The sequence below is a fragment of the Mesocricetus auratus genome, unplaced genomic scaffold (genome assembly GCF_017639785.1).
Source record: "Mesocricetus auratus isolate SY011 unplaced genomic scaffold, BCM_Maur_2.0 Super-Scaffold_100028, whole genome shotgun sequence".
Taxonomy (NCBI): Eukaryota; Metazoa; Chordata; class Mammalia; order Rodentia; family Cricetidae; genus Mesocricetus; species Mesocricetus auratus.
Window position 1 is genome coordinate 17,283,670 of NW_024429209.1, and position 27,828 is coordinate 17,311,497.

At 46.2% G+C, this 27,828-nt stretch overlaps 1 long non-coding RNA gene across 3 annotated transcripts; it reads left to right on the forward strand.

The window, feature by feature from the left end:
• Window positions 1–507: 507 nt before the first annotated feature.
• LOC110341705 lies at window positions 508–27,828 on the forward strand. 3 transcript variants are annotated; one of them, XR_005871677.1, is made up of 4 exons: window positions 508–609; window positions 2,845–2,910; window positions 23,218–23,294; window positions 26,901–27,828. It is a non-coding gene; the product is annotated as an uncharacterized LOC110341705 (long non-coding RNA). The 3 variants fall into 3 exon arrangements; XR_002383688.2 differs by lacking the exon at window positions 508–609 and adding an exon at window positions 2,285–2,525; XR_005871676.1 differs by lacking the exons at window positions 23,218–23,294; window positions 26,901–27,828 and adding an exon at window positions 14,526–17,303.

A 27,828-nucleotide genomic window follows, 5' to 3' on the forward strand; every position in this document is an offset into this window, starting at 1 on the left:
TCACACTGTCTTCCTCTGTTGATAAGACCTTCATTCCATGGGTGGTGGTGGAGGCCAAATCTACACTTTGCCCTGCCATCTCTGGATAATCTCGGTGTACTTGGTCAATGTCATCAAATCCTACTCAAAGGAACCTGGATGGGTGACTGGAATAGAGTACCCACCAGCATCAGATTAAAATACTTGGCATCAGAGGCAACCAGCTAGGTGTTCCCATTCAAGATGCTCAAGGGGAATTATCTGGATGCACCAAGCTTGATTTGAGGACTCAAGGGGGAGCACCCAACCCCCGGGTTTTCTCTAGCTGTGAGCCCTGAGACTTCGAGCACCCAGGTACCATGATGACAATGTGTGCAGTTGCACACAGGCATGGAAGACGTGTTGTGACTGCAGCTCTCCAAGTGTCACCTGAGTGGCATTTTCAGTACCTCTGCAGTGTTTGCTTTGTTGCTATAACAACTAACAAGGAGACTCGGTTTGGCTTCCTTTGTTGCTCTGAGATGCCTGAAGTGCAAAGCCGCCCGCACTGCTCTTTTCTGAAGGAGAAAGCCCAGGAGAAGCTTCCGCAGTAAGCAGAGCCCAGCTGGGAAAGGCAGGGCTGGGAAGGAGGTGAGGATCCCATTGTTGCAAATGAAGGTGCTGAGCCACCACCAGTGATGAAGCCTGTGTGTCCCCCTCCCCTCCCCTGAACACAGCAGCCAGCGTTTGCCTTTGGTTCCTGGTGGTGCTGCCTCTCTTCCCTTCCCAGAGCAGGGGTAGCTCAGATCCACAGATACCACAGCACGGTACTTTTGTTGCACGTTTTGATAAACCTTGAAGTCCTATGGAGTTTTAATATTTGCATTGTTCACACTGGAAACCCTGCAGGGCCAAGGAGCCTGCTACATCACCTGGTTGGTTATTTATTTTCTCAATATTTACTCTCTAGGCCGGAAAAGGAGCACGGGTGAGGTGTGGAGGTTGTGAGGTCCAAGCTCAGATGCCAGAAAAGGGGGAGGATCAAATGAGGACGAGATTGAAGAGATTTCCAGGAGTCAAGGAGAGCTAAGACTACTTTATTTACCAATGCACAGGTGACAGCCTCCAGCAGGTACCCTTTGCCATATATGGGTCACACACAGGTGGGTTCAGGCACACATGCAGATCAGCACTCAGGCCACACAGTGGTAGGCATACAGGCATCTCAAACACACACACACACACACACACACACACACACACACACACACACGAATCTGAGTTCCTGACCTTAAAGTCATATATGTATTGAAATTCACAAAACTGCATTTTGCCAAAATAATTACATAACAGATTTCATATATATATATATATGTATATGATCTCAGCTATTTTGTGCTAACATGATGTTCAATGTCAGTCATGTTTTATATGACTCTCACTTGATACCCGTATCAGCAACATGTTGTCTAAACATAAATTTGTCCCTGTGACCTCTGTTCTCAACAAAGGTCCCTGTAGGAAAGCATATTCTGGTTCTAGGTCAGTCTGTACTCTGCTATTCTAAATAAAGTTTTATTAGTACACACTCATGCTTGCTGATTTAGGCAATATACATCAAGAGCTGCAGCAGGATGCCTGTGTGTTCTAGACTGGTTCCCATAGCCTTATTCTAATGAGCTGATTTTCAAGAACCAGCTTGTCACTTGGGCTGCAGACTGCTGCAGTATGTTACTGGCATTACTTGAGAAATTAAGGTCCTCCCAGGAGCCTCTTCCTGAGTAAGCCTGCACTGCTCACTGTAGAGGCCTTATTTCTTTCCTATGCCTAGAAAATCTTCATCTATTCTTTTCCAAAGTGGTTAGTGGTCTGCTAAGGATATACTCCAGACCAGCATGGCTTGATAACTCTAAGTGTGCAATACTGCCATGCATACGTTGGTAGTAACCAGCAGCTGTCCAATAGGACTTAAGACCCACTCAATAAGAGGAGAAGCATGTCTGTCACTAGAAACCTAGAAACCCAGCTAAATATTCAGAAGTCACACATCTTAATGGAGAATCTACACTCTCCACTATACTAAGGCAGCATAATCCTTCACTATAAATATTTGATCTTATACCCACAGATAAGTATACTCCTCACTTCCCATTATGGAAACTTCTTTTTGCAACAGATGGAGGAGACCATTACAGAAAAACACAGTCAAAATACAGAACTGTGGAGCTCAGTCACAATGCATAAAAAAAAATCCTGCACCTAATGCACCTAAGGCTCAGGGAACATTGCATAAGAGGGTGGAAAGATCGCGAGAGCCAGAGAGCCAGGGAGTTTGCTCTGAGACGGTCTTCTCGTCACATCAGAGCTACACCATAAAGCTCTACCGGCATCACTGACTAAACATGAGCTGAGTAAGGACAGCACTAGACATGCCAAGGTGGACGGGCAAGCTCATGGGACTCAACCCTACACAAAGAACCCTAGGTAACTCAGAGATGCTGCAAGTCAGAGGCCAGGGCACACCAGTTGGCTATCCAGCACCGATGTTCAGCCCTCGGAGCGCACGTGTAAGTAACTTTCTACAGACTGAGTGGTTTGCATTTAGGAATTTACACGTATACATGTATTAACAACAACCAAAGGCAATAGATGCCATCAGTTTGAAAGAGAGCAAGAGGACTCTACGGGAGGGTTTGGAGGGAGCAAGTAGGAAGGAGAAATGATGTATCGCATCATCTCCAAAGTAGGAGTGAAAAAGGATATAGCCCAAAGGACTTAATTGGCAATGAGAAGGATGTTAGATCAGATGCAGAGTGGCGAATGAGAGGCGGTGGCAGACTACAGGGAGCTCAAGACACATTTGCCTCCGCATCTCCAATTTCCCAGGGCTCCACGACCATGGCGGTCTAGTCAAGCAGCGGAGAATCTTCAACACCGGAGTGGATTTTCCAGGTAAGTTTGAGTTTCAGAGCTCAAGTTTATCTTAAGCCTTCTCTGGGCTGGGTCTCAGGATACCTGAACGAGTCCTGGGACAGACTGGCTCCTTGAGGTTGGAGCAAGCTGCATGGAGCAAAGGACAGCGTTTCTTTCACTTTCTCAGTCGCTTTTTGTGCTCCTGTGTGGTGTCCCACCTGGTACCCGTGTTCACTTTTTAGGACTTTCTGCCCAATCGTTTCTCAATAGACCTCAGCTGATGACAGGAAGTGGGAGGCTCCTGTTTTGAGGGGCGGCCTCAAGCCAGCTGAAGTGATTACACTGAGCTATATATGAAAAGCACTCATTTCCTTCATCATGGGGCCTCATTGAGAATCCTGGGAAGCAGAGAAAGGAAGAGGAACACTCCGTTATCAAAGGGAGCCAGCCCCCAAATTTACTTTCCTGGAGCTGTTATGCAAATTTCCAGCCTGAGGCTCTCAGGACACTTTGAAGATAAGAATCACACAGACTCCCACGGGAGGCTTCAAGGGGACTTCCCATCAGTCTGATTTACACGCCAAGGAAGAAAAGAGCAGGGAACAATAGCAGAAACCTCTCTCTGAAGGCTTGAAAGCCGGTATCTAACTGTGTTCCTCTCTTGCCTGGGGGAAATACAGCTTAGGAGCCTGCAGGTCAGACAGGGATGGGGTGGGACTTCCCTGGATGCATTTCAGATGTCCCTTAAGGTGTTCCCAGGGTTGTGTGTGTGTGTGTGTGTGTGTGTGTGTGTGTGTGTGTGTGTGTGTGTGTGGTGTGTTGGTATATGTTGAGTAACACTGAGGCAGGTTAGAAAGAGGGAAATGAACATGAGGGAAAAGTTGCCCCTCACTGTAGAGTTTGGAGGAAGCCTCTCTTGCCAGCTAATCAAGGATTCCGGCAGAGACCTTTCTCCCTTCCCAGTCGCATCCCTTCCCCGTCTCTCACTCATGTCAAACCTGTGCTTGAAACGTCCTTAGCAAGCTGCAGCCACCCTATGCTCCCAGGTAGGTGTGCCCCACTTTCCCTCAGACTCTAAGGCTTAGAACACTCTTGTTTCTAACGAACCCCGACTCCACTTCTTCAGGCTCACCCCCAGTTTCTTTTTGCGTTACAGTCAAGGATGGGGGACTGGCTGAGTTGGGGGTCACTAATAGGTTGGGGGGACTCCTCAGGCTGTTGCAGGAGTGCTTCTGTCCCCTGTGGTGCTGTTGACTCACTCACCCTTTGCTTTGTGGCCTCACAAGCTCAGGGACAATGTGGGACCGGAACACCACGGGTTGCTCAGCTCTAGTTTCAATTCACCAAAGCCAATGGTCTGGTGGTGACTTTTGTTGAACCAATAGCTTTTAATGGCTAGGGACCCCTGAAGGTGGGTGTCTTTGGTCTCAGGCACAGTCTTTGGAGGCTACAGTGCAAGCTGCCCCAAATTTCCAGACGCTTGCTAATTGTCCTCAGCCAGCACTCACAGAAGCCACGGCATTCCTAGCGAGCTCACTGCACCATCCCCCTTCTGCTCATTCTGTGTTGGGCAGGTTTCCTCCAGGTAGGTGGGGGAATATCCTAGCTCTGAGATTCAGCTGAGGTTCTCCGGGGTTAGAAAAGACCTGAAGGCATTAGGAGAGGGGGCAGAATCTCAGAGACAACTTAAAACTTCCAAAAGCTGGCGTTTCAGCACCCGTGAGCCCGTGTCACTACTTGGCACACAGGTGAGCCAGAGGAGCAGCAAGCTGAAGGGTAGCAGGAGGGTGGTCCACACAGCTAGGGTAGCAGGAGAGCGGTCCACACAGCTAGCCATTCCTTCCAGAGCCGAGGCTAATGAAAGCTAAAAGGAAAGCCTGGGACCATAAGTCTGGCTAGCCCTCTCCCATCTCAAACATCCATCCTGAGTTTGGGGCTACACACAAGACAAATTTTAGCTGACCCGAAATTAAAGTGAACAGTAATAAAATATGACTGATTCTTTTTTCTTGCTCTATTGGCCAGGAAGGAGAAGCATGGTTGCCAATGCCAAGGTTTACATCCTGCTGGGCAGAACACATTTCACCCACCCCCCTTGGTGAACCAAGACTGGATGCCCCTGTTTCTGTTTTGTTTTCCTCTATCAGTGTCCTCATGTTGACCTTAACCTCCAAGGTGTAACTTTATAATGATTAAAATCTCCCCCTTCCTTCAGGGAAGAGCTGCTAACTTCAGGCTGCCTCACCCGAGGGCCCAGATAAGTCTCCAGTTCATGGCAGCAGCGTGTGTGTGTGTGTGTGTGTGTGTGTGTGTGTGTGTCTCGCTCCCAGCTGTGTGGAAAAGAAAGGTAGCTGGGAATCTAAAGGCTGACTCAGGGAAAGAGGAATCCACAGACATTGGGAAGATAGTATCTGTCTAGTTAGGGAATTTTATTCAAATCTAGACCATTCTTAACACCTGGAACTGTGGGTTCAGGAGTCCTTGAGTTTTCATGGTGTTTCCATTTCTGTTTTATTAGGTATAGGAACTCAGGATGTGTGGAATTTTGCCCCTCCCTCTTTTTTTCTGTGAAGCAGATATAAATAGAATCTGTGCAGTTGTAATTCTTTGGAGACCCAAGGACAAGAGAAATCATGTCTGGGGACAGAGTTATTGGGAGGCCCTGCAGTAAGCCTCTCAGTGTGAACTGTACTGCTACCAAGACCATTGATTATATAGATTGTACATAGGCCATTAATGTTATTCTGAGAGAGTGGGGGAGGTACCCCGGGGTCCCATGACTCCTGGGGTCACGGGGCAGGGGAATCTTCCATTTCTTTTGCTCCTTCATTGGTTCATATTTTTGCTCCCCCCCCCTTCACTGTTCTACCCTGAGACTTTACAGTGATGGGACCTGAATTCATCTTCTTTAGCTGACAGCGTGGGAAGTTTCATCATAGACCTGACAGTCCAGTAAATGCCTTTGTCTGCATTTTATGAATAAATGGAGGGATGAGATGAAACTTGACTGTAGCTATCTGGAAGCACAGAACATTCCACAACCTTGGTCTCTCCGTGAAGGTCCCTTCAATCAGTTTTTGTTTTTTCTTATTCATCACCCTTCATACAGAAACCCAAACTAATATGAAATTGCTTTTGTGCTGTAACATTATTTGATATGTAATCTCTAATATCTGTCAAAACCTGCAAGATATATTCAGGTGGTAGACACAGATTGGATCCAGCACTTAAGCAGTGACAAATAACTATGGATGACAGGGGACTCAGAATGAGAGGGACAGAATGAACTTCAAGGGGAAGAGAAAAAAAACACTTTCCTTGGTGTGAGCCGTCACTTCCCTGAAGGCCTGTACGATGGACTGTGCAGCCACAGACTATGGGTCATGTAGATGGACTGTGGGCCGTGTGGTTAGAGTCCGTGGCCTATGTAGTCGGAGGCTCAGTCATAGACTGTGACTCATGCAGTCACAGGCTGTGTGCTATGCTGTCACAGACTGTGGTCCATGTACTCACAGGCTCTGGCTTTGCACTCATAGACTATGAGCCATGCAATTACAGGCTTTGGGCCAACTGGTCAGTGGTGTACGGTTGAATATTACCCTCTGCTGCTTATCACCACATAACTTTAATAAGGAATCCTAAACATTCGTACCTGAGTTTTCCCTTCTTTAAAGCCTATAAAGCCAATTCATAATTCTGAGTGGCTGTGCCCTCCACATGATGTACATCTATGGCATGCACCTTCCACATATGAGGTTTCAGGGAAGCTTGTCCGTCCTGGGGCAGGGGCAGGGAAGGGAAGGGTATGAAGAAAGGCCTCTTTTCTCCTGCCCTGGGGTTCATGTAGTGAAAGAATGGGTTGGCAAGGGAAAAGCAGACACATTTACTCGCCAAGTATTATGTGGAAAAGAAACGGAAACTCTGAGGATTCGGGCAAATCAGTTTGTTTTTATGACAGCCATGCAGAAGTGTCGCAGCCATGCAATGGGATCTATGCAAGGTGACAAACCAGGCAGGGGAGGTGTGTATCACAAGGCCTGCTTGTCCAGCTTCCTCTTGGTGTCTGTGTGTGGCACCGGGAGTGTAGTACCAGATAGTATTGGGAGAGAAGGGGGGGTGAAGAGGTCAGAGAGCGGCCCCGTTAGCTGCTTGTCCTGTTACTGTGACGAAACACATGATAAAAGGAACCAAAGAGAGAAAGCCATAGGCGTAGGCTTGTGAGGCAGCTGGCCACACCGTACACCCACACCCACGAACAGTCGAATGAACGCCGGTGCTCAGTGTTGCCTGCAGTCAGTCCAGGACCCCAGACCATGGGATAGTGCTAAGTTACACACATTCAGGGTAAGTCTACTTACTTCAATTAGCCCAATATAAAAAATAATCCCTCACAGATGCACCTGGGTTTTCTTATAAATCACACCAGGTTGACAGTAAAGAAAGACCACTCATTCCAGTGACTCGCCGATTCTGCTCTTTTCTCAGATGCCACGGTGCTAAAACTTTGGGGTATTTTGAGGTCATGACCTGTCAACAGTTTTCAAACTTGGGTCCTAGAGGCAAGGGTTCTTGACTTCTTAGATTGTTCATCTAAGTGCTCGGTGGTGTGAGAATTGAATGACAGGGGATTCCAAACCAAGCAGAATAAACATTGACACTCATTGGCCAGTTATAGGTCTTGACTTTTAAATAGCTTCAAGTGGCATAATTTCCATATCTTTAAAGTATGATTTTGTATAAGCACTTCATCCTGTCTACAACAAAGACATCAGGATCTAGAACATTCCGTTGCCTCAAGAGGCTCCTTCTTGATTCTTGATCATCAAGTCCTTCTGCCATTTGTCCCTTGAAAATCATTCACTGGCTTTCTTTCTCTCATGGTTTTGTCTCTTCTAGAATGAGATATTTGTCTTGATATCTTTCTTGCACAAATAAAACCTGTTTGGGGGTCAGAGAACGGAGCTTGCCACTATCTAACCATAGAGGTCTGTATAGAGAGAGACAGGAAGTGATGTAGTTGAGCAGAAACAGGATATAAGCAGGGAGAAACAGTAAATTGCTCTCTTCTCTGCTGAGATGCTTAGGAGGTAAGGTGTGCTGTGGCTTGCTCCTTCTCTCGGATCTCTCGGCATTTCCCTCTGTATCTAACTCCACCTTTTATTATATACAGCTCAATTAAGAACTCCTCTTACAGATATTTAGTCACTTAGGCTCCTTGACCTTATTTAACCTGGACTCCTGACCTCTCTGATGGCTGAGTTCTCACTTGAGGCAGTACTAGCCATGATTCCGACTTCACAGAGTCTTAGTAAAGCAGGGTCCCTCTCCTCAGTCAGGGCTGGTGATCTGAGCTGGCTTGTCTCTGTAGTGGAGGCTGTCCTGAGCACTGTAGGGCATTAGCAGACTCTCTCTTCTTTTTGCTGCCAGATGCTAGTGACATCCTTTCTGGGAGTCTCCAGTCATTGTCAGATGGCCTGTGTGTGTGTGGAGGCACATGCATAAAAGAAAATGTACCAGCCGGGCGGTGGTGGCGCATGCCTTTAATCCCAGCACTCTGGAGGCAGAGGCAGGTGGATCTCTGTGAGTTCGAAGCCAGCCTGGTCTACAGAGCGAGTTCCAGGATAGCCTCCAAGACAATACCGAGTAACCCTGTCTCGAAAAACCAAAAAAAAAAAAAAAGAAAGAAAGAAAAGGAAAATGTCCCTACCTACAAGTGGCATCCTCCTTCCACAGCTGTACGGTGAAGATGCTATACGTATAGGGACCATTGAGGGATGGGATGGACAGCATCAGTCCAAGCAGTTGACGAACCTCAGCGTGTGGGCTCCAACATCCTCAGGGTGGACTGAGGAAGCAGTGTTGAATCTCAGAACTAAGCTTGTATCCTACAGCCAGACTGCCTGGTATGGACTCTGTGCTGTACCTTCTAACTCAGAATCCCACAGTGAGTTATGCAGACACGCCGCCCTTGTTTGCTAATTTAGAAAACAAGAATAGCAACCCTTTCAGGGTTTTTATGAAGGTGGTAGGATAACACACAGAGTGCTGAAGACACTGCCTGGAGCAGTTATCACTTAGGGAGTGTGAGTCTTGGTTCACAGCAAGGATACTGACTTAAATAGACTACGAGCCAATGATATGCGCATGTAAGCCTCACTATGGCCAGTTTACTTACCCTGCATCTCTTGGTTTAGCATGGAAAAATCCCATAAAACTCTGATTCCCAGGACTGCTGGTACCCCTGGCTGCACACTATATCACCTAGCAGAGTGGTGGCTGTCTGTTTAGTCTGAGTTTGCTAGTGACATAGTCCATAGTTGGTATGTGATAAACATAGGCTCTGCACTTGGTAGGTTTGTGTAGTGTGTTTGCATACGCAAGTGTGTGCCTGTACTGTGATTATGGGAACAGGGCACAACTTTGAGTGTTGCTCCTCAGGTGCTGTCTACCTTATTTTGAGACAAGGACTGTCATTGGTCTGGAATTCAACAAATAGACTAGGCTTGTTAGTTAGTGAGCCCCAGGGATCCTGCTGGCTCAATCACACATGTCCAGCATTAGCATGGGTTCTGGTGTTTTGACTCAGTTCATCAAGCTTGAAAGGCAAGCACTTTACAGACTGAAATAGCTCCTCAACCCCTGACAACTCCCTTCTATTGCTAACCATATTTTTCAGTAGTAAGAGTTCAAGCCAAGCTGATTATGCACTGTGAGAAGCAGTCACGATCTGGGCTCCTATCATGTGGGTGATTTCATGGCCATCTTCCAGTTTTCCCAGTAGTCGGGGAGCCAGAAGGGCCTGAATGATCTCAGTAGGTTCACCTAAGCTCTCTTAGTCTTCTTCCAGACTGAAAATGACCTGAACTTAAGTAGTACTGTGACAGGTTCCATTCTGCATTGGGAATGGGGAATCATTTTGTCTTGACAAATTTATGGCCATTGGAGCAGGCACTCATCACTGTCTGCATTAACTTCATTTCCTCCTTAGAATTTTCCTTAGAAACAACCCTGATTTTGTTATGGAAGAGCAACGATTCTACCTGATAATACTTTGCTAGAGTCTCTGAAGTTTGATGGACACAGTTATGGCTGATGAGATGTGTGCAGAAGTCCCTGAAGAAGCCTCCTCAGTAAAGCAAACCTCTAGAGGAAGAGACATCTCTCTTTCATCCCTGTCACATTCTCCTTCATCCTGCATAGGATGCAGATGGATTATTGGTGTCTACTCTACTTCATGTTGCTTAGGATTTAGGTGGGTCATCCCTGTCATAGTCGCCTTCATCTTGTAGAGGATGCAGATGGATGTCTGGAAGTGGAGTTGGCCCCTTGTTTTCACAGGGCACAAAGGTGCTTAATAAGGATTCTAGAAAGGAAGTTAGAAGGACCTTGGATGTTTCATGACTCTCTATGAGTAGCTATGTCAATATGTATGTCTATATACATATTTTACTGTATAAAAATCCTCTTGCAATTTACTCCTGAGATCTTGTCCCTTTCCCCTTCTTGGATGTCCATGTATGTCCCCATGAAAGTGGATATCAGCCAGTGGACTTGGGCAGTCTATGTGCCTGCAGGCATTGGAACCAGTATTTATTTCTAGTGCATGAACTGACTTTTTGGAGCCCATTCCCCATGAAGGGACATATTGCTCAGCCTAGATACAGGGAGAAGGGCCTCGGTCCTGCCCCCAATGATGTGACAAACTTTGATGATCCCCCATGGGAGGCCTTGCCTTCTCTGAGGAGTGGATGGGGGATGGAGTGGGGAGAAGGTGGGAGTAGTGGGAGGATGGGAGGGAGAGGTAATTGGGACTGGTATGTACGATAAGATTGCTTTAAATTTAAATAAAAACAATCCTCGTGCTCTTTGGAGATGGCTGTGTAAGCATAAAGACCAGAATCCACGTAATAAGGTCCCTAGTACCCACCTGTAATTCCAGCATTGGAAGGTTGAGATGGGGATTCCTCAAAGCAATTTGTAGCCAGTATCAGTACACTCTTAACTGGACTGAGAGACCCTGCCTCACTGAATAAGACGGAAGAGCAGTAGAGGACGATGCCTGACATCAGCCTTGGGTCTCCATTGGCATGCACACCCAATATGTATAAAAGCACACTCACACACACATACACACATTGTATACCCTACACACACCGAATTAGAGAAAGACAAAAAATGCCTGTGGTTAGACTATTGTAAGTTTTCTCTAGTACACATCTTACTTTTCTGTGGCTGTGCTAAGACACAGCCTCCAAGACAACTTATAGAGAAGAGTTTATTGGGCTTACAGCTTCAGAAGGTGAGTCCATGAGCATCCCAGCAGGGAGTATGGTAGCAGACAGGCAAGCATGGTGCCAGGGCAGTAGCTGAGAGTCAGAAGGAAAGCAAGGGAGCTGGGGATTGCTTAGGCTTTAGAAACCTGGAAGTTCATGCCCCAGTGACACACCTCCTCCAACAAAGCCCCACACCTTCTAATTCTCCTTAAACAGTCTACCGACTAGGGAGAAAGCATTCACATAAATCAGCTTATGGGGGCCATTCTCATGTAAATCATCAGAAAGCATAATCTTGTCTTTGTTTATTCATCTGAAGGGGCGGATGGTCTCACTTAGACCAGGTTCATCTTAGACTCACTAGGAAGTTGACAATGACCTTGAATTTCTGACCCTGCTTCCTCTACCTCCCCAGTGTTGGGATTACAGGTATGTGTGCCTACACCCAGTTTATACAGATCTGGGGATAGAACCCAGGGCTTCACACATAGCACTCAAGCATTCTACCAACTGAGCTACAGCCCCAATAACTGTCTAGTCAAAGTTCTATTGCTGTGAAGAGACACCATGACCACAGCATTTCTTTTTTCTCTTTCTTCTTTTCTTTTATATTATACCCAGACCACAGATTCCCCTCCTTCCCCTTCCCCAAGTCTCTCTGCCCACAACCTCTCCTTCCCCCCAGATCCAGCCCCTCCCCATCTCCCCTCAGAAAAGAACAAGCCTCCCAGGGACATCAACCAAACATGGTGTAACAAGCTACAATAAAACCAGGCACACATCATCACATCAAGGCTGGAAGAGGCCATCCAGTAGGAGGGAAAGGGCCCCACGAGCAGGTAAAAGAGTCAGAGACAGCACCCGTCCCCACTGTTAGGAGTCCCACGATAACACCAAGCTACTTAGCCATAACATGTATGCAGAGGACCCAGGGCAGACAGCTAGAGGCCTCCTGATCTCTGCCAGCCCCAAGAGTCCCAGCCAGGTGAACCTAATATTTGGTTGTGGGACTCTGCATCTGCTCCCATCAGTTGCTTGATGAAGTTTCTCTAGTATCTCTGATGATGATTCTGGATTCTGCTAGGCTGTGGTCCACAGAACACTCTACAGGCAGGGCAAACTGTAGGCTGAAGGCTTTGTGACTGGGTTGGTTTTCCAATTCATCTACTACTTTCCTGGTCTTTCGTAGTAACAGAAGATGGATGGTTCAGGCTCTGTGTCTCCCATTGCTAGGATTCTTGGATAGGATTCTTTTCATCGATTCCAGGGAGTTGTCATTGCATTAATTTTTCACCTCTCCTCTGAAATGCCCCCCAATTTTAGTCACTCATGTTTCCCAGTATTTTCTCCCTCCAGCCCCCTACTCCCACCCAGTCCTCTTGTTCCCAACCCCACCTGGCTCCAGCCCACCCACAAATTCTATTTTCCTTTGTCAGGGAGATTGTGTTCACCCCCACCTCCCTTAAGCCCTTGTCTTAGTTTAGCATTTCTATAGCTGTGAAGAGACACCATGACCATGACAACTCTTATAAAGGAAAGCATTTAATTGGGTGGCTTCAAGTTCAGAGGGCTCAGTTCATTATCATCATGGTGGGACATGGAGGCGTGCAGGCAGACATGGTGTTGGAGAAGGGGCTGAGACTTCTACATCTTGATTCAAAGGCAACAGGAAGTGGACTGATACTGGGGATAGCTTGAGCATAGAACAGCTCTAAGCCCACCACCACAGTGACGCACTTCCTCCAACACGGCCATACCTACTCCAACAAAGTCATAACCCTTAATAGTGCCACTCCCTATGAGCTTATGGGGGCTAATTACGTTCAAACTATCACATCCCTTCTTGTTACTTAACCTGTCTTGTTCTGACAGCAGTAACTCTTACAAAGGAAAACATTGAATTGGGGCTGGCTTACAGTTTCATAGGATTAGTCCATTATCATCACGGTGGGAAGCACATCAGCATGCAGGCAGCCAGGACTTGAGTTTCCAAAAACTCAAAGCCCACCTCAAGTGGCACATTTCCTCCAACAAGGCCACACCTACTCCAATGAGGCGATTTGTCCTAATTCTTTCCAATAATGCATTCCCTGTGAGCCTATGGGAGACACTTTCCTTCAAACCACCAGTCTTGACAAACATAGTCTTGGTTTACCCAGTGGGCATTTCTTTCAGTTTCAGTTATCTGATACAATATTTATGTATTGTCAGACGAACAAATACAATTTGGATTACATGTCTCACACTAATGCAAACACATGATAAATACAATTTTTAATAACTTTTCATGAAGGGAGGGGACCTGGAAGCACAAATTTTCATAAGCTGTGAAGGTCACTTTGCAAACTGTGTCTTTTTCATCCCAAAAGGATTTTTTCTCATATTTTCTTGCTCATTTTTCTTTCCACAATTTCCCATCTGTAGATAAAAGGGTGTACATCTGCATTCAAGAGGAGTGTGTGTGTGTGTGTGTGTGTGTGTGAGAGAGAGAGAGAGAGAGAGAGAGAGAGAGAGAGAGAGAGAGAGAGAGAGAGAGAGAGAGAGAGAGAGATGATTTGAAAACTTTTGGCATCTAACAGAACTGGATTTGAATTCCCATATGATTTTAGGCAAGTCTTACAGTTTCTCTTGGTATCAGCTTTACACAATTGATCCATCAATTGATGTATCACTCAAACAACAATTGGAATGCTCACAGTGGAGCAGGCACTTTCTTAAACAGGCAACACTCTTAAGACTGCAGGCACATGCACAGGTGGGGCCCAGCGTCTGGCGCATTCTTGGCACCCAGGAGATACTGTTTGCATTACCTTCACTTCAGCTGTGTGCTCCCAGCTTCCTGCACAATGCACTGTTCCCTCCCCTCTTGCTGGGCAGAACACTGAAATTATGAAAGTGGCTTCCTTGCAGAATGGAGTCTGCTATCATCTGCAAAAGCTATCATTTCTACCTGAATTTAATTAAGACCCAGGGCTCCTTTTCCAGCTATTACAGCGCTGTCTTGGCCTCCCTCTTCTAATGATTTTCTCCTGTATAACTGTTTGTAAAACTCATTCTCCAAACACAACAAGCAGAGCACTTGGCACTTCTATTAATTCAAAGACCCAATTAACCAGCTCTCATTGGAAGAATCATCAGAATTTCAGGCTGGGTTGAGTTTTCTGTTGTGAGGAATTTTTTCCCCAGCCTGACGGTAACGCCTTTATATGTTCGCGTGTGAAGAAAGGAATTGGTTATTAGAAAAATGTGTATTTACTCATTATATTGCACTGTGCCACATAAGAGTGCCTGGAGATTTTGTAGTATGTTATAAAAACATCATATATAATTTATATACAAAATGCAAAGGGTTCTTTGTATTTTTTTTCCTACTTCACACAGAAAACACTCACAATGTGAATGGAAACAGGCAGAATGATAGGTCCCGTGGTGGCGAAGACAGAAAACACATGTATGCAACGTTGCCAGAGGGAAGATGAAAAAACTTTGCTTGGATCAACGTATGAAGACTCTGTACAAGAAATATGAGGGTTTCTGCTACTGAGCAGAGATGCATGGCCCAACCCCCTCCGGTGCTAAATATGTTCATTTCTAACCCATTTCCCCAGTCCTGGGATGGAAGTTACAGAGTTATTGCATGGATGAGTGGAAGGAGGGGGGATTTGTAGGCAAAGATGTTTATGGAGGAGAGGGGCCCAGTGTTGCTGGGCAGGTGTGAATTTGTTGAGAGGAGCAGACAGAGATGAATTCGGGGTTGAAAACTGCAAGCCAGAGACTGAGAGGTGGCAATTCAGAGAGCACGAAGCCTGTCCCTGACCAGGTTCATATCAAGCAGGGGGAGTGGGCTGGGTGGATCGTCCACCCTCCCTGTGAAGGGGTTACACATGAACTAATGCGGTTATTCCCTTCCTGGCTTTCCCGTCGGCATTTCACATGCAGAGTTGGAAAACGCACTAGGCCATCCCGAGATGGAGCGCAGGGGGTGCGATGAATCACTCATCCGCTGAGCTTCCTCTTTAGTTAGCCTGCCTGACAGGGATGGTGCCCTGGCTGCCGGTGACGATAAAAACAGAGATTGCCTTCGTCTCAGTATCCTTTCTTCCTGGCCACTTTAGACGGAGTCTGAGGTCCTCATCATGGTGCTCACGACGTCCTGCACAGTCCGACTCTTGGACACCCCCTGCCCTTACGATGTCTTTTGTGCCCCCCTCTTCTGCTTTCTCCCCTAGCGTCCTCACTCCCCCTATGTTGGGTCATTGCCCCGCAGGGCTGTGGCTCTGTCTGTTTTGATTCCTGTCTCTGCCTGAGACCTCTTGCACATGCTCTTCTAATTCACACCCCTGGCATGCTCATATGACTTCTAACTTGACCCCCGACTTAAAAAATCCTGTAACTGCTCTTGTAGAGGACCGGAGTTCTTTCTCAGCGCCCATGTTGAATGCTCACAAGTGCCTCTAATCCCAGCTTTAGGGGATCTGATGCCCTCTTCTGGCCTCCACGAGTATCTGCACCCAAGCACACATACCCGCAATCATAAAGAAAGCGTTTAGAAAAATAAATCCACACCGATCATATTCTGGTTTACGACTTTCTGTTCCCATACCTTTCCCGTATCGCCTCGATCCCTTACAGTGTATTACAAAATTTAGTTCAGTTTAATAACTTTGGCGCACCGTGGTTTTCCTTTCTATAACAAATGTTTCACGAGGGCAAAGACCTTTGTTTCATTTACTGATCTTTCTTAAGCACCAGGGTAGTATCTGATATGTAGTAGGAATTTAGTAAATATTTAAATAGGACAGAGAGCAGTGCATAGAATTCTAGGCTTATGTATGTGTAAAGATGTGCATGTATTTACGTAGACACACATATGTAGGTCTGTGAGCAGTAAGTATGTGTGTTCACACACACACACACACACACACACACACTAGCAATTCAGATGATCGACCTATCAAACAGTGTAAGTAAGTGTGGATATCAGGATCATGGGATTTGGGCTAAATAGAATTTGTTTTACGAATGTCAGTTTTATGTTGTCTGATCTATGTACAGAATAAACAAACATTTTTGTTATCTGTGAAACAGGCATACAAGATAGTAGGCCTTCTGGAATATTTACTTAGACTGGGTTTCATCAGACTAGGCAGGAGAGCTGGCTTTTTTGATACAGCTAATCACATTTTTGTGAGGAGTCTCCATGAGGAGATCAGTTCGATGAGCTCTGTGGGGTCTCTGAGGTCTGGAAACTTGCAGGCATGGAGCACACGCGAGTCATCTTGGCACCAGTGGTTCTGCATCCAGCATGCTCTTAAATAGGAGCCCCTGCAGGCGCCAGACCACGTCAAGTTAGCTTGCATCCGTCTCCCTTCTAGCTAAAAGCGGATGCTTTAGCTTATTCAGAATTATTAAAACTTTTTTGTGCTATTGTTTATACAATTCCTACCTATTTTTATTTTCTTGCTTAAAAACTCAGATGAGGACATTATTTAAAACGCAGTAATGGGTCCGTAGAGATGGCTGAATAGTGTCGTGTACTTACTGATGCTGCAGAGGGCCCTGTGCCAGTTCCCAGCTCCCACACAGGGACTCCAGCTGCCTCTTACCCCAGTTCAGAGCCTGCACCACATGGTGCGCACAAGCTCACACAGGCACACACATAAACACATGAGAAATAAGTCTTTTAAAAGGAGACAGAAATGTGCAAAAACTGATGGAAGCTAAACACACGGAGTTTCTACCCAGCAGATATGGCCATGCTTAATACTTTGTACTTTCCTTTGTTATTTCTGTGAATGTGTAGATCCAATTTCACTTAAAGTATTATTTAATAATTTCTTTAAAGAATCAAAGTGATAGAAGAACTTTTAGATTAATGAAAAATTCTAAAACCCATGGTTTTATTCATTTCTTGTGTTTTATTATGTGGGTTTTTGCACAAAGCAGTCTTTGTTCTACACCACAACATTTAGGTGTTTCTCAAAACGTCTCCTGGTATAAACAATGTTTCAATGAAAATCTGTGAATACATATTTTCTGTTGCTAAAATCCTAGAAGGGGAGTCACTGAGTCGGGTGTGTATCACTGTGACTATTTTTAAAAATAGTTCAATAAATCTATGCTCCTTTAGCTTATTTCCACTATGCCTATTTCCTTGCTCTGAATAAATATTACCATCTAGATCTCCTTTTTTTCTAAAGAGATGAATCTTGAAATCCTACCTGTAGGTACTAGAATAAATAATCCAACCATTATCTCTCATGTAGCATGTTACATTCCTGGTGGGGAAGGGGCAATTCCTTATGTTCCAAGAAACTGCTTTCTTGCAGGAAGGGGGCTTGAGGGCAAACTGTAACAACCTCCTTTTTTCATTGAGGAACTTACTAGACTTTGAGTTAACTCCCTACCTCTGTCTTGCTGCATGCCTGATGAAGCTTAGAGGCTAACTGTATTACTAGACAACACTGACCAGAGCAAAACTCACCACCCAGTCAAGCCATGTGTGGTCTGGGAGCAGCCATGGGTGAACCACCGTTGTGTGAAAGGAAGCAGCATCTTAAGGTCTTCTGTGTATGGGGATACTGACCATGAGGCATGTCCCTTGAGTGGAACCTGGACTCCCACTAAAGAGAAATGTATCTACTGCCTCCAGCTTTCCCTGCAGCCTGGAGAGAGCCAGGGGTGCCCAAGGAACTGCCTTATAAATCTCCACACTTAACTGACAGCTCAAAGATGACCCCAGTAGTGTCACACATAGTTATCAAGACGCCAGTGCTAAGTCTGTTACTCAAGACATCCTTGCTTGTCTAACAGGAGCAGTAATGACGTACATTTGCAGGGTATGAGGACGGCCGGAGGCAGACACAAGACCAGACCCAGTTCACAGTATGAATAGCAGTTGTTCACACACACGCACACACGCACGCACACACGCACACACGCACACGCACACACACGCACACACGCACACACGCACACACGCACGCATGCACCCATACATGCATGCATGCACACACATACACATGCACAGCTCTTGCGCTCTCTCTCTCTCTCTCTCTCTCTCTCTCTCTCTCTCTCTCTCTCTCTCTCTCTCTCTCTTCCCCTGAGAAGATGGTGCTGTAGTTGTTACTCAGCTGGTACAGCTCTTGCCTAGCGTGCCCAAGGCTCTGGGATCAGTCTCCAGTGCCACATGACCAGGTAATACAGCCCATGCCTGTATTCCAGCACTTAGGAGGTAGATGAGGCAGGAGGTCAAGGTCAAGGTCACCCTAGGACACACAGAGAGTTTGAGGCCAGTGTTCAGCACATATTAGATGAGCCCTTGTTTAAAAAAGAAAGAAAATGAAAGCCAAAGATTAAGCTGGGGTTTGAGAGACATCTCAGTGCGCAAAGATGGTTTGCCTTGCAAGTAAGAAGATCTGAGCTAGGTCTCCAGAATCCACATAAAAAAGCTGAGTGCAATCGTGGTGCTTGCCTGCAGTTCCAGCACTGGGGTGATGGACAGGTGGGTTCTGGGCCTCTCTGGCCAGTATAGCCTGCATGGTGAGCTCCAGGCCAGTGAGAAACCTTGTCTTCAATAGAAGGGGTGCCAACGGCACCCGAGACACAGCCCTGAAGATTGCCCCGCTGACATCCACACGCAAACATGCACACATGCATGTGTACCCAGCCCACATGAACACACACACACACACACACAGAGACACAGACACAGAAGGGTAAGCAGATGTTTCTGTGAAGGCTGAGCAGCTGTTCTGCCCTCAAAGGATTTGGTTGGCTGACACTGTTCTGCCACCCACCGGAATTTTCTTTCCTTGTGCTAGAAATGATTTTTTTCCCTCATACCAAGGAGTAACAGAATTACTTTTATAAAACTATAAACTATGATTTAGGTATAAAAGAAAATAATAGAGTAGAAAACATTGATTTTTTAAGGATTTGGATTAATATGAATGTGATAGTTGCTACAGTTTGCAAAAAAATCCAAAAGTTGATATTTTTGAGATTAAAAAAATTGTTACAGCTGGGCGGTGGTGGCGCATATCTTTAATCCCAGCATTCCAGAGGCGGAGACAGGTGATCTCTATAAGTTCTAGGCCAGTCTGGTCTACAGAGTGAGTTCCAGGCCAGCCAAGGTTGCACAGAGAGACTTTGTCTTGAAAATAAACAAAACAAGCAATAAAAAATGTTACTTAAATATTCTATACAAGTATATATTGCATGTGGAGCACAGTCCCCCCATACACTTACCTTCCTCCCCGTTTTCAATTCCTCCATTTGCCTTTTGGTCTCCTCTGTTGCCTTAAGTGATTTCACACTACACACACATGCACACACACACACAGAGTTCCAGTCACTCAGGAAATACTGCCAACAACTGAGAAATGGGGCCTGATAACACTAAAATGCCCTAGCAGAGGAAGCAAAGAGAGAAGACAGTATACATGATATTTCCCAGCCATACATCTGATAGTGGATTTATATGCAAAATATACAATAACTCAAAAAATTAAGCAACAAAATAATTTTACAAACTAATCAATTGGTGTCCCAATGGATTTGACAGTTCTCAATGGATGAGACAGAGATGGTCAACACACATCTGAAATTCTTGGTAAATCTTGGACAGGCAAGGGTACCGCTTGAGTCATCATTGGAGAACCATTGAAGATGGAGCTCGTTAATTTCAAAGATTGGCTTACTGGTCTTACTTGAATTCTCTTGACACCCCAGATAGGTAGCATTTTAGGAGCACACTCAGGCACAGGGAACAGAGCAGAAGAGAGGGAAGGAGAGGAAAAATGGGAGGGGATATCAATCAACAATACAACATACGTGGCAAAGTATCTCATAGCCTTCATTGTACGTGCCAAGTGTATGTTCATTTCATTGACAGGAGATCAGAGACAGATAAGACAAATTCCCCACGCTGGGAAGACAGACTTCATTTGCCTTCTGGATGTGAGAAATCAGGGGAGGCTCCAAGTGCCTCTTGGCCTTGTCTCCCGCAGGTCTTTATAGAACTGTTCTTCTCTACAGGGCCTTCTTCTTGAACTGAGTGGGATGGGAATCACGGGTACCCACTGCTTCCCCAGGACTTCAGAGTTCATTAGGCTAATGGTACACTGCCCATGCTTGGGACTCTAAGAAAGCCTGCATGCATAACAGCAGAAACAGGTGGCCTTGACTTTGTTTCTTGGTGGCTCTGAATAGTGCACGATAATGCAAATGCTTCAGATACTGCAAGCTTGAGTCTCTCCATGATGCATTTGGGAATCTTCGGCTTCCTTAAGGCCCAAGCAATCAGTAGCAATACACACTATTTAGGGCTTCCATGGGCACCATTCTTGTAGCCCTAAATTGTGTCTGGACTATTATTAGGGTTTACTTATGAAAGTGATTGTTCTTGCCTTTGGAGCAGAGAGAGCTTCCTCTGAAGTGTTTGTGAACTGCTACCAGGTTAGGAAGTTCCAGGCAAATTCCATGCCTGCAGTGTTTTTTCTGCCATGAAAGGAATCTTCTAGGTTGTTGAAAGGGTTCTTAACATCACCTGGCCAAGGCTGCATCATTCTTCATGTTTTCATTCAAAGTTTCCCCCTTGACTCTCAAGACTGTCTTGGGGTCCAGTGGCCATGGCCCCTGTAAACCCCATATCTTTGACTCTTTACTGTCCTCCATGAACTGTGATCCTGTCTGCATCATTTATCCCTGAATTGATGTGGGGTAATGCTCTTGTACACTGCAAAGATTTGTCATTCATATTGGTTTAGCAAAACACTGATTGGACAATAGCCAGGCAGGAAGTAGAGGTGGGGCTACAAGACTAGGAGAATTCTGGGAAGAAGAAGGCAGAGAGTGAGTTGCTTGCCAGATTCAGGGGAAGCAAGATGAGATTGCGTTACTGAGAAAAGGTACCAATCCACATGGCTAAACATAGATAAGAATTATGGGTTAATTTAAGTTGTAAGAGTTTGTTAGTGATAAGCCTGAGCAATAGGCCAAACAGTTTGCAATTATATAAGACCCTGTGTATTTACTTGGGACTGAATATCTGCAAGACCTGGCAGGATAGAAACGTGAATCCTCTGCATTTCTAACAACATCTGAAGCACAGGCAGCACAGAGCTTAAATTCTGTCTTTGGAAAAATTTAGCCGTGCACACAGAACTTAGAGAAGACATGTAAGATCAAAGACAATGTGAAGCTAATCATGCAGAAGGCATAGAGCTCATCACATAAAAGTTCCTCTCTGCGCTTTAGTCCATTGGGTACCTTAATCTTGACTGTGAAAGTTTGCCTTGGGTAATTCAGACAGCATTTGGATGTTTCCAGCACTTGTGATCTTCTCTCACATCAAATGTCAAATTAACATTTTTGAAGATGAATCAATAATAGATGACGTGCCGAGTGATATAGATGGATAATGGTGGATAGGTAGATGTATGAGGTTGATGGATGGATAGATGGATGGATGGGTGTGTGGGTAGATGGGTGTCTGGATGAACACATGGTGAGTAGATGTATGTGTGGGTGGATGTATGGATACGCTGATAGGTAGATGGGTGTATGGATGGCTGGATGCATCAATAGATTCTTGGGTGGTTAGATTTACATATGCATGGATAGACTGGTGAATTGATTGGTGGATGGTTGGTTGGCTGGCAGAATTTATGAGTAGATTAAATATCTGGGTATGTTTTATTGAGGAAATTCTTTGTACCAGGCCCTACAGGGAAAATGATGGGGAAAAAAACAAATTCCTCCTCTCTAAGAGATATATTTTAAGAGAAAAGGCTGACATTTAAATAAATAGGCATTTAATACAATGCCAGGTGTGGTTACTGCTACAGTCTAAGCCAAGTAGAGTAGACAGGCTGGCAAAGATGAGAAGGAAAAACTCCTTTAAATAGACTAGGTGAAAAGGACTTTGCTGAGATCTGAATAAAATAAAGGAGGAGCCATGTGAAAGTTTGAAAGAACAGGCTTTTTAAGCAGAAATAGAGCAATGGCTCTGGGGTAGGAAGGCTCTGAGGTGGGGGTGGGAAGAGAGAGGAAGGTCAAGTCCAGCTGCTGGAAAACCTTGAAGGTCACATGAGTAGTTAATCACCCCTTCTAAGGTTAATAGGAAGATACAGGAGGATTCCATAAGGGGAACAAGGTGCTGTGGGGTTAACAGCCCTCACCCCCCATTGCGTGAAAAGCCCCCAGAAGAGAATGGAGGTGTAAAAATCAGTGAAGAGGTGACCTACCACCAAGGAGGTAGTGGTATTTGCCTGGGCATTTGTCTCCTCAGCCTGCATCTCTTCCTGTTCTGGATGCTCCCTGATGGAAAGTCACAGAAGATGTGTCTCCAGTTCAGACACTGACTCACTGTTGATGTGACTGTGTGATAAACCCCATTCTGAGAAGACAGTGGGTTTCCAGTGAGATGACAATGGGTTTCCAGTGAGATGACAATGGGTTTCCAGTGAGATGACAGTGAGTTTCCAGTGAGATGACAGTGGGTTTCCAGTGAGATGACAGTGGGTTTCCAGTGAGATGACAGTGGGTTTCCAGTGAGATGACAATGAGTGTCCAATGAGATGACAATGAGTTTCCAGTGAGATGACAGTGGGTTTCCAGTGAGATGACAATGAGTTTCCAGTGAGATAACAATGAGTTTCCGGTGAGATGACAGTGAGTTTCCAGTAAGAGGACAATGAGTTTCCAGTGAGATGACAATGAGTTTCCAGTGAGATGACAATGCATTTCCAGTGAGATGACAATGAGTTTCCAGTGAGATGACAGTGAGTTTCCAGTGAGATGACAATGGGTTTCCAGAAGCTTCTCAAATGAAAAAGTCAGTGTGAATCTTAGTCCTTAATCTCTAGCCAAATGGACATTGCTAGAGTTAAATTAATCTCTTCTCTGGGCACGATGTGACTGAGTTGGTAGTCAATGTAACTTAGCTACTGAGGGCCCTTCTTTATCTGGCTGGTACTGGGGTCCTGGAGTTCTTGGCTAGAGCACTGAGGAGCTAGCTGCTCCTTGTCACTGCTGACCTAACTGTTTCATTTTTCCATGGTCTCCCGAGACCCAGCACTTCACCTGATAGTTTGGAATATCAAGGCTACAGAAAAATTTCAACAAACCTGGAGACCCCCATTTCTGGTAGGTACCCCCAAAGGGATACAGTTTTAAGTCAAAAGAGGTTAACCTTTCATTAGCTCTCATAATTTGCTGCAATGAACAACATAACTCTAAAAAGTTAATCTCTAACTCTAAAAGTCAAAATAGAAGTTGATTCCACTTCATCCAATTGGCATTCTCTTTCTACCTTTCTAGACAGGTGGATAAGTGAATGCTTGACTTCCTAGCAAAGTTATCCTGAGCAGAGCTGGGGTGTGCAAGGCAAGGCGGTGTGCAGTAACTCTTTTGTACATGGTGAAGATGTGTTGCTCTCATTGGTTTAACAAAGAGCTAACTGGCCAATAGCTAGGCAGGAAGAGATTAGGTGGGAGAGCCAGACTGACAGAACTCTGGGAAGGAGGAGGGTAGAGTCACCAGGAGATGCAGAGAGAAGGGAGATGAGCTTGCCATGGTAAAGAGAGGTACCGAGTCATGTGGCAGAACATAGATGAGAAATATAGGTTGATTTAAGTTGTCAGAGCTAGTTAGTAACAAATCCAAGCTATGGACCAAGAACTTGTAATTAATAAATAAGTCTCCATGTCCTTTATTGGGGAGCCAGAGGTCCTTATGAAAAATCCCACCTATTGGACTCTCATGTGGATACCCCTGTGTCTCATGTGGATACCCCTGTTTCTCATGTGGATACCCCTGTGTCTCATGTGGATACCCCTGTGTCTCATGTGGATACCCCTGTTTCTCATGTGGATACCCCTGTGTCTCATGTGGATACCCCTGTGTCTCATGTGGATACCCCTGTGTCTCATGTGGCCACCCCTGTTTCTCATGTGGATATCCCTTATTACTCATGTGGTTATCCCTGTTTGTCATGTGGCTGGGTGTTATGTTATATGTGGGAATCACATGAAAATGGGAAATTGTGTTCCTTTTTCCGTCCCAGTGATCCTCTGATGAGGTGGGCAGAGCACTCAGTACTGAGTAACTGGCACAAGTCCAAGTCAATAGCTGTAAGAAGGTCGAGTGTTCCTGGAGGTCACATTCCAAGGAAGACTAGAGTTGTGGAAAAACAAAGGGCTTCTAAGAGACCGTGTCTCCTAGGACACAGCTATATATTAGAGACTCTAAGAGGTCAGCAAGTAATTTGAAATAGAGCCTCTTCCATTATCTATAGTCCTCTGGCTGCCCATAGCTGACCTCCAGGGTCAGGGTTAGATTTTAAAGTTCTTGCTCATTGTCGTTTCAATAAATTGCTGTAAAGACAGTGCCCACCAGGTGGCGATGTTTTCATTTGGAAACCTGGAGAGGATTTTGGCTGGATTCTCCGATCTCTGCCTAAGCTTGGCTTGATAGGTAATAAAGGGGAAAGGGCTTGCACAGTTTTCCTTTTAAAAATTTATCTTATGATACTATCTACAGTTCCTTCCATGCCAAGTCCGTAGTATTTATTTCTGCTACAGTTGCAATGCAAACTGTACACATCGAGGGACATCTGTATTATTCCAGGCATCCTCTCTAGTCAGAGCCGTGGAGAGAGAGCCCAACAGAAGCGGGTGAGCTACATGGCCAGGAACGACATCAAGACCGAGGGAAGGAAAATAATAAGCCGTACTTTGCTTCTCCCAGCTTCCCAGGATCCATGGACTTAGATCTGCTACTGCAAACTTGTTTGTGAGAAATACAGCATGGAGCCATTTTTAAAAGATTTAGTTTTCCAGACTGTCCATCTGGAGGTTGTTTAGCCCAAGAGCGTACACCTAGAGGAGAAGGGCTTCACCAGAAGAACTCCAGTCAGGAACAGACAGCAGGGGTTGGGACAGGCTCCAGGAAGGTGAGGGTAATATAGTCCAGAGGCAGGCTTTATTTCATTTATTCTTATTTTCTTTGGTGTGTGTGTGTGTGTGTGTGTAGGTCAGAGGTCAACCTGTGCTGTTGCTCTTTAGTCCCTGGCCGCCTTTTTTGAGACAGGGTCTCTTTCTCACTAGGACGGCTGCCAGTGAGCCGCAGAGGTCCTCTTGTCTCTGTTTCCTCAGCGTCAGGGTTTCAGGAACGAGCCACCACACTCCGCTTCTTTACGTGAGTTCAGGGATCAGATTCAGGACCCCAGGTACACACAGGGAGCACTTTATGGACCAAGCCCCCTCGTCTCACCAGTAAACGGGCATTAGAATATTCCTTCCCCCCCTTTGGTCCTCCTATACCGATTTCCTCAACTCTGAAATGACAGTGGGGGACACACTCAGTTCATCAGGAGAACGCTGACAACCCAAGCTGCACCGTCACAGTGGTTCATGCTTTCAGAGGTGATTATTTCTTTTTTTCTTTTTTTCCTCCTTCCCTTTCTCCTCTGCTCGCTCAGGCACTGCTCTGGCCCCGTCTGGAAGGCGACTTAATGAGCCCATGCCCTCCTCCTCACTCAGCTCCTCACAGCACCGTCTTTGCGTGTGTGTGTGTGTGTGTGTGTGTGTGTGTGTGTGCCAATTTCTTGCCTCATTCTGACCTCTTCCTGCACATGGGAATCAATGGGGGTGTGGTGAGCCAGGGAAGGGAGGGCCCCGGGGAGCCACAGGAAAGGCTGAAGAAGGCGAAAGGTAGATGGGGATTTTTCAAGATGAAGGCAGTCTGGATAGTCAGCCGGCTCTTCCCTGTCCACCCCAACACAGCAAGGGCAACACAGCCAGTGTAGACCCCGTGTGTCAGACTGTGTCGGAAGAATGCTGTCCTGTGACTAGAACAGACACAGTGCTCAATACACGTTGGTTGGGCTGTTTCTGTGGCTTATAGCTGTTAACGACGGGGTCTCAGGGCTGGGGAGATGACTCTGTCAGTAAATCACTTACTGTACATGCATGAAGACCTGAGTTCAATTCCAGGAGTCTACGTCAAAGCTGGGCACTGTGGCCCGTGCCTGTAATCTCTGTGCTGGGAAGGCAGAGGCAAGAGGGGCTCGTTGGCTGCTCAGCCTAGATTAATTGGTGAGCTCGAGATTCTCAAGAGAGCCCTTCCCCCCATAAAAAACAGAGTGGAGGGCAACTGAGGAATGGCAAACCTCTGCCCTCCACACGTGCACACCACATGTACCGTGTCTGTCCACATATATGTACACGCACATGCGAACACACACGTGACAGGATCTCCTAGATCCCAGGCTGATGTCGATCCTCCTGCCCCCAGCTCTCCTGTACGTAGATTTGCAGGTGCACTGCAACCCCTGATCTACGAAGTGCTGGGGATCAATCTCAGAGTCTGTGCATGTTAGGCACCCCCACCAAGTGAGCTGCATGACTCTGTCTGTGCTGCAGTCAGGGGTGGGTGTTGTGCACTGGTGTGAAGGTGTCAGGTCCCCTGGAACTGGAGTTACAGACAGTTATGAGCTGCAATGTGGTTGCTGGGAAATGAACCCAGGTCCTCTGGAAGGGCAGCCGGTGCTCTAAACTGCTGAGCCGTCTCTCTAGCCCAAGCGATTCTTTTTTAAGTAAGCCTGGGGCATCTATTCTGACTGCGTATCTGAGCAGACACCATTGACCAAAAATACTGGAAATCTCAGTGTTCAGCTGTGTTTGTGATCTGAATGGGCCACTGAAAGTGGACTGTAACAGTGGCTTATTCTCAAATGCTTTTCTTTTACAGGTGTCAGTCAAAACCCAGGTTCTCCAACAAGGTTCACGTGGATTCACACACTCTGTGAATCCAGTTGCACAGCGAGGTGCCTTTCTGCCTTCCTTCTTCTTACTGGGGTTTGAATAAGCCCTGTGCAGGGCGTCCACCTGCAGGGTCTCTGGTGGGTTGCTGTGTGAGGAACAGAGAAAACAGAGGTGCTCTGCACAGTGACTTCGGTGACAACGTCCATGTCCCTCATGCTGTACTCCCATCCAATTGCCCATCCAATCTACTTTCCACATTGGAGCCAGCGGTGGCGTTGCCCAAGGGCGTCAACAGGCAAAGGCCCCCGTGGCTGTCACTTCAGGCCTTCCTTGGAGCAGGCTGTGTTCAGCCTGTGGACACACCCTCCTTACCTTCTGTTTCCGCTAGACAACAGGCTTGTTGCTTCTCAGCCCAGGGTGCCCCCAACCTGTGGCTCCTCCCGTTACCGATGCCATCCTGGTAGCCACATAACTAACTGAGATGAAGCAGTCGTTCCTCAGGCCACACCAGAGAGCAGCAGATGTGTGGTTTCTTGTTTTGTGCTTTTAAAGAATTGTGGACTTTCTCTTCACGGCACCTCCTGCAACAGTACAGTAAATAACAGGCCAGTTTGTTCCAGAGGTCGGCTTCCTCTACAGTGCCTCACTGAAGCGCGGTCCACACACACTGTCAAACCCAGACTTGGTGGTAAATCTATAGACCTATGCGGCTATTGCCGGAATCCACACTTGGATCATCTTCCTTAGCCCCAAGATCCCTGAAGCCCAGTTGTGGTCCTCCTGGTCCCCGCCTCCAGATAGACAATCACTGCTTGGCTGTCTTCCTCTCCGGATTTGCCTAGTGGGGCATCTTGCTTGGACAGAATCTCTCCCCAGATGGCCCTTTGCGCCTCTCCCTTTGCACTTGGCAGGTT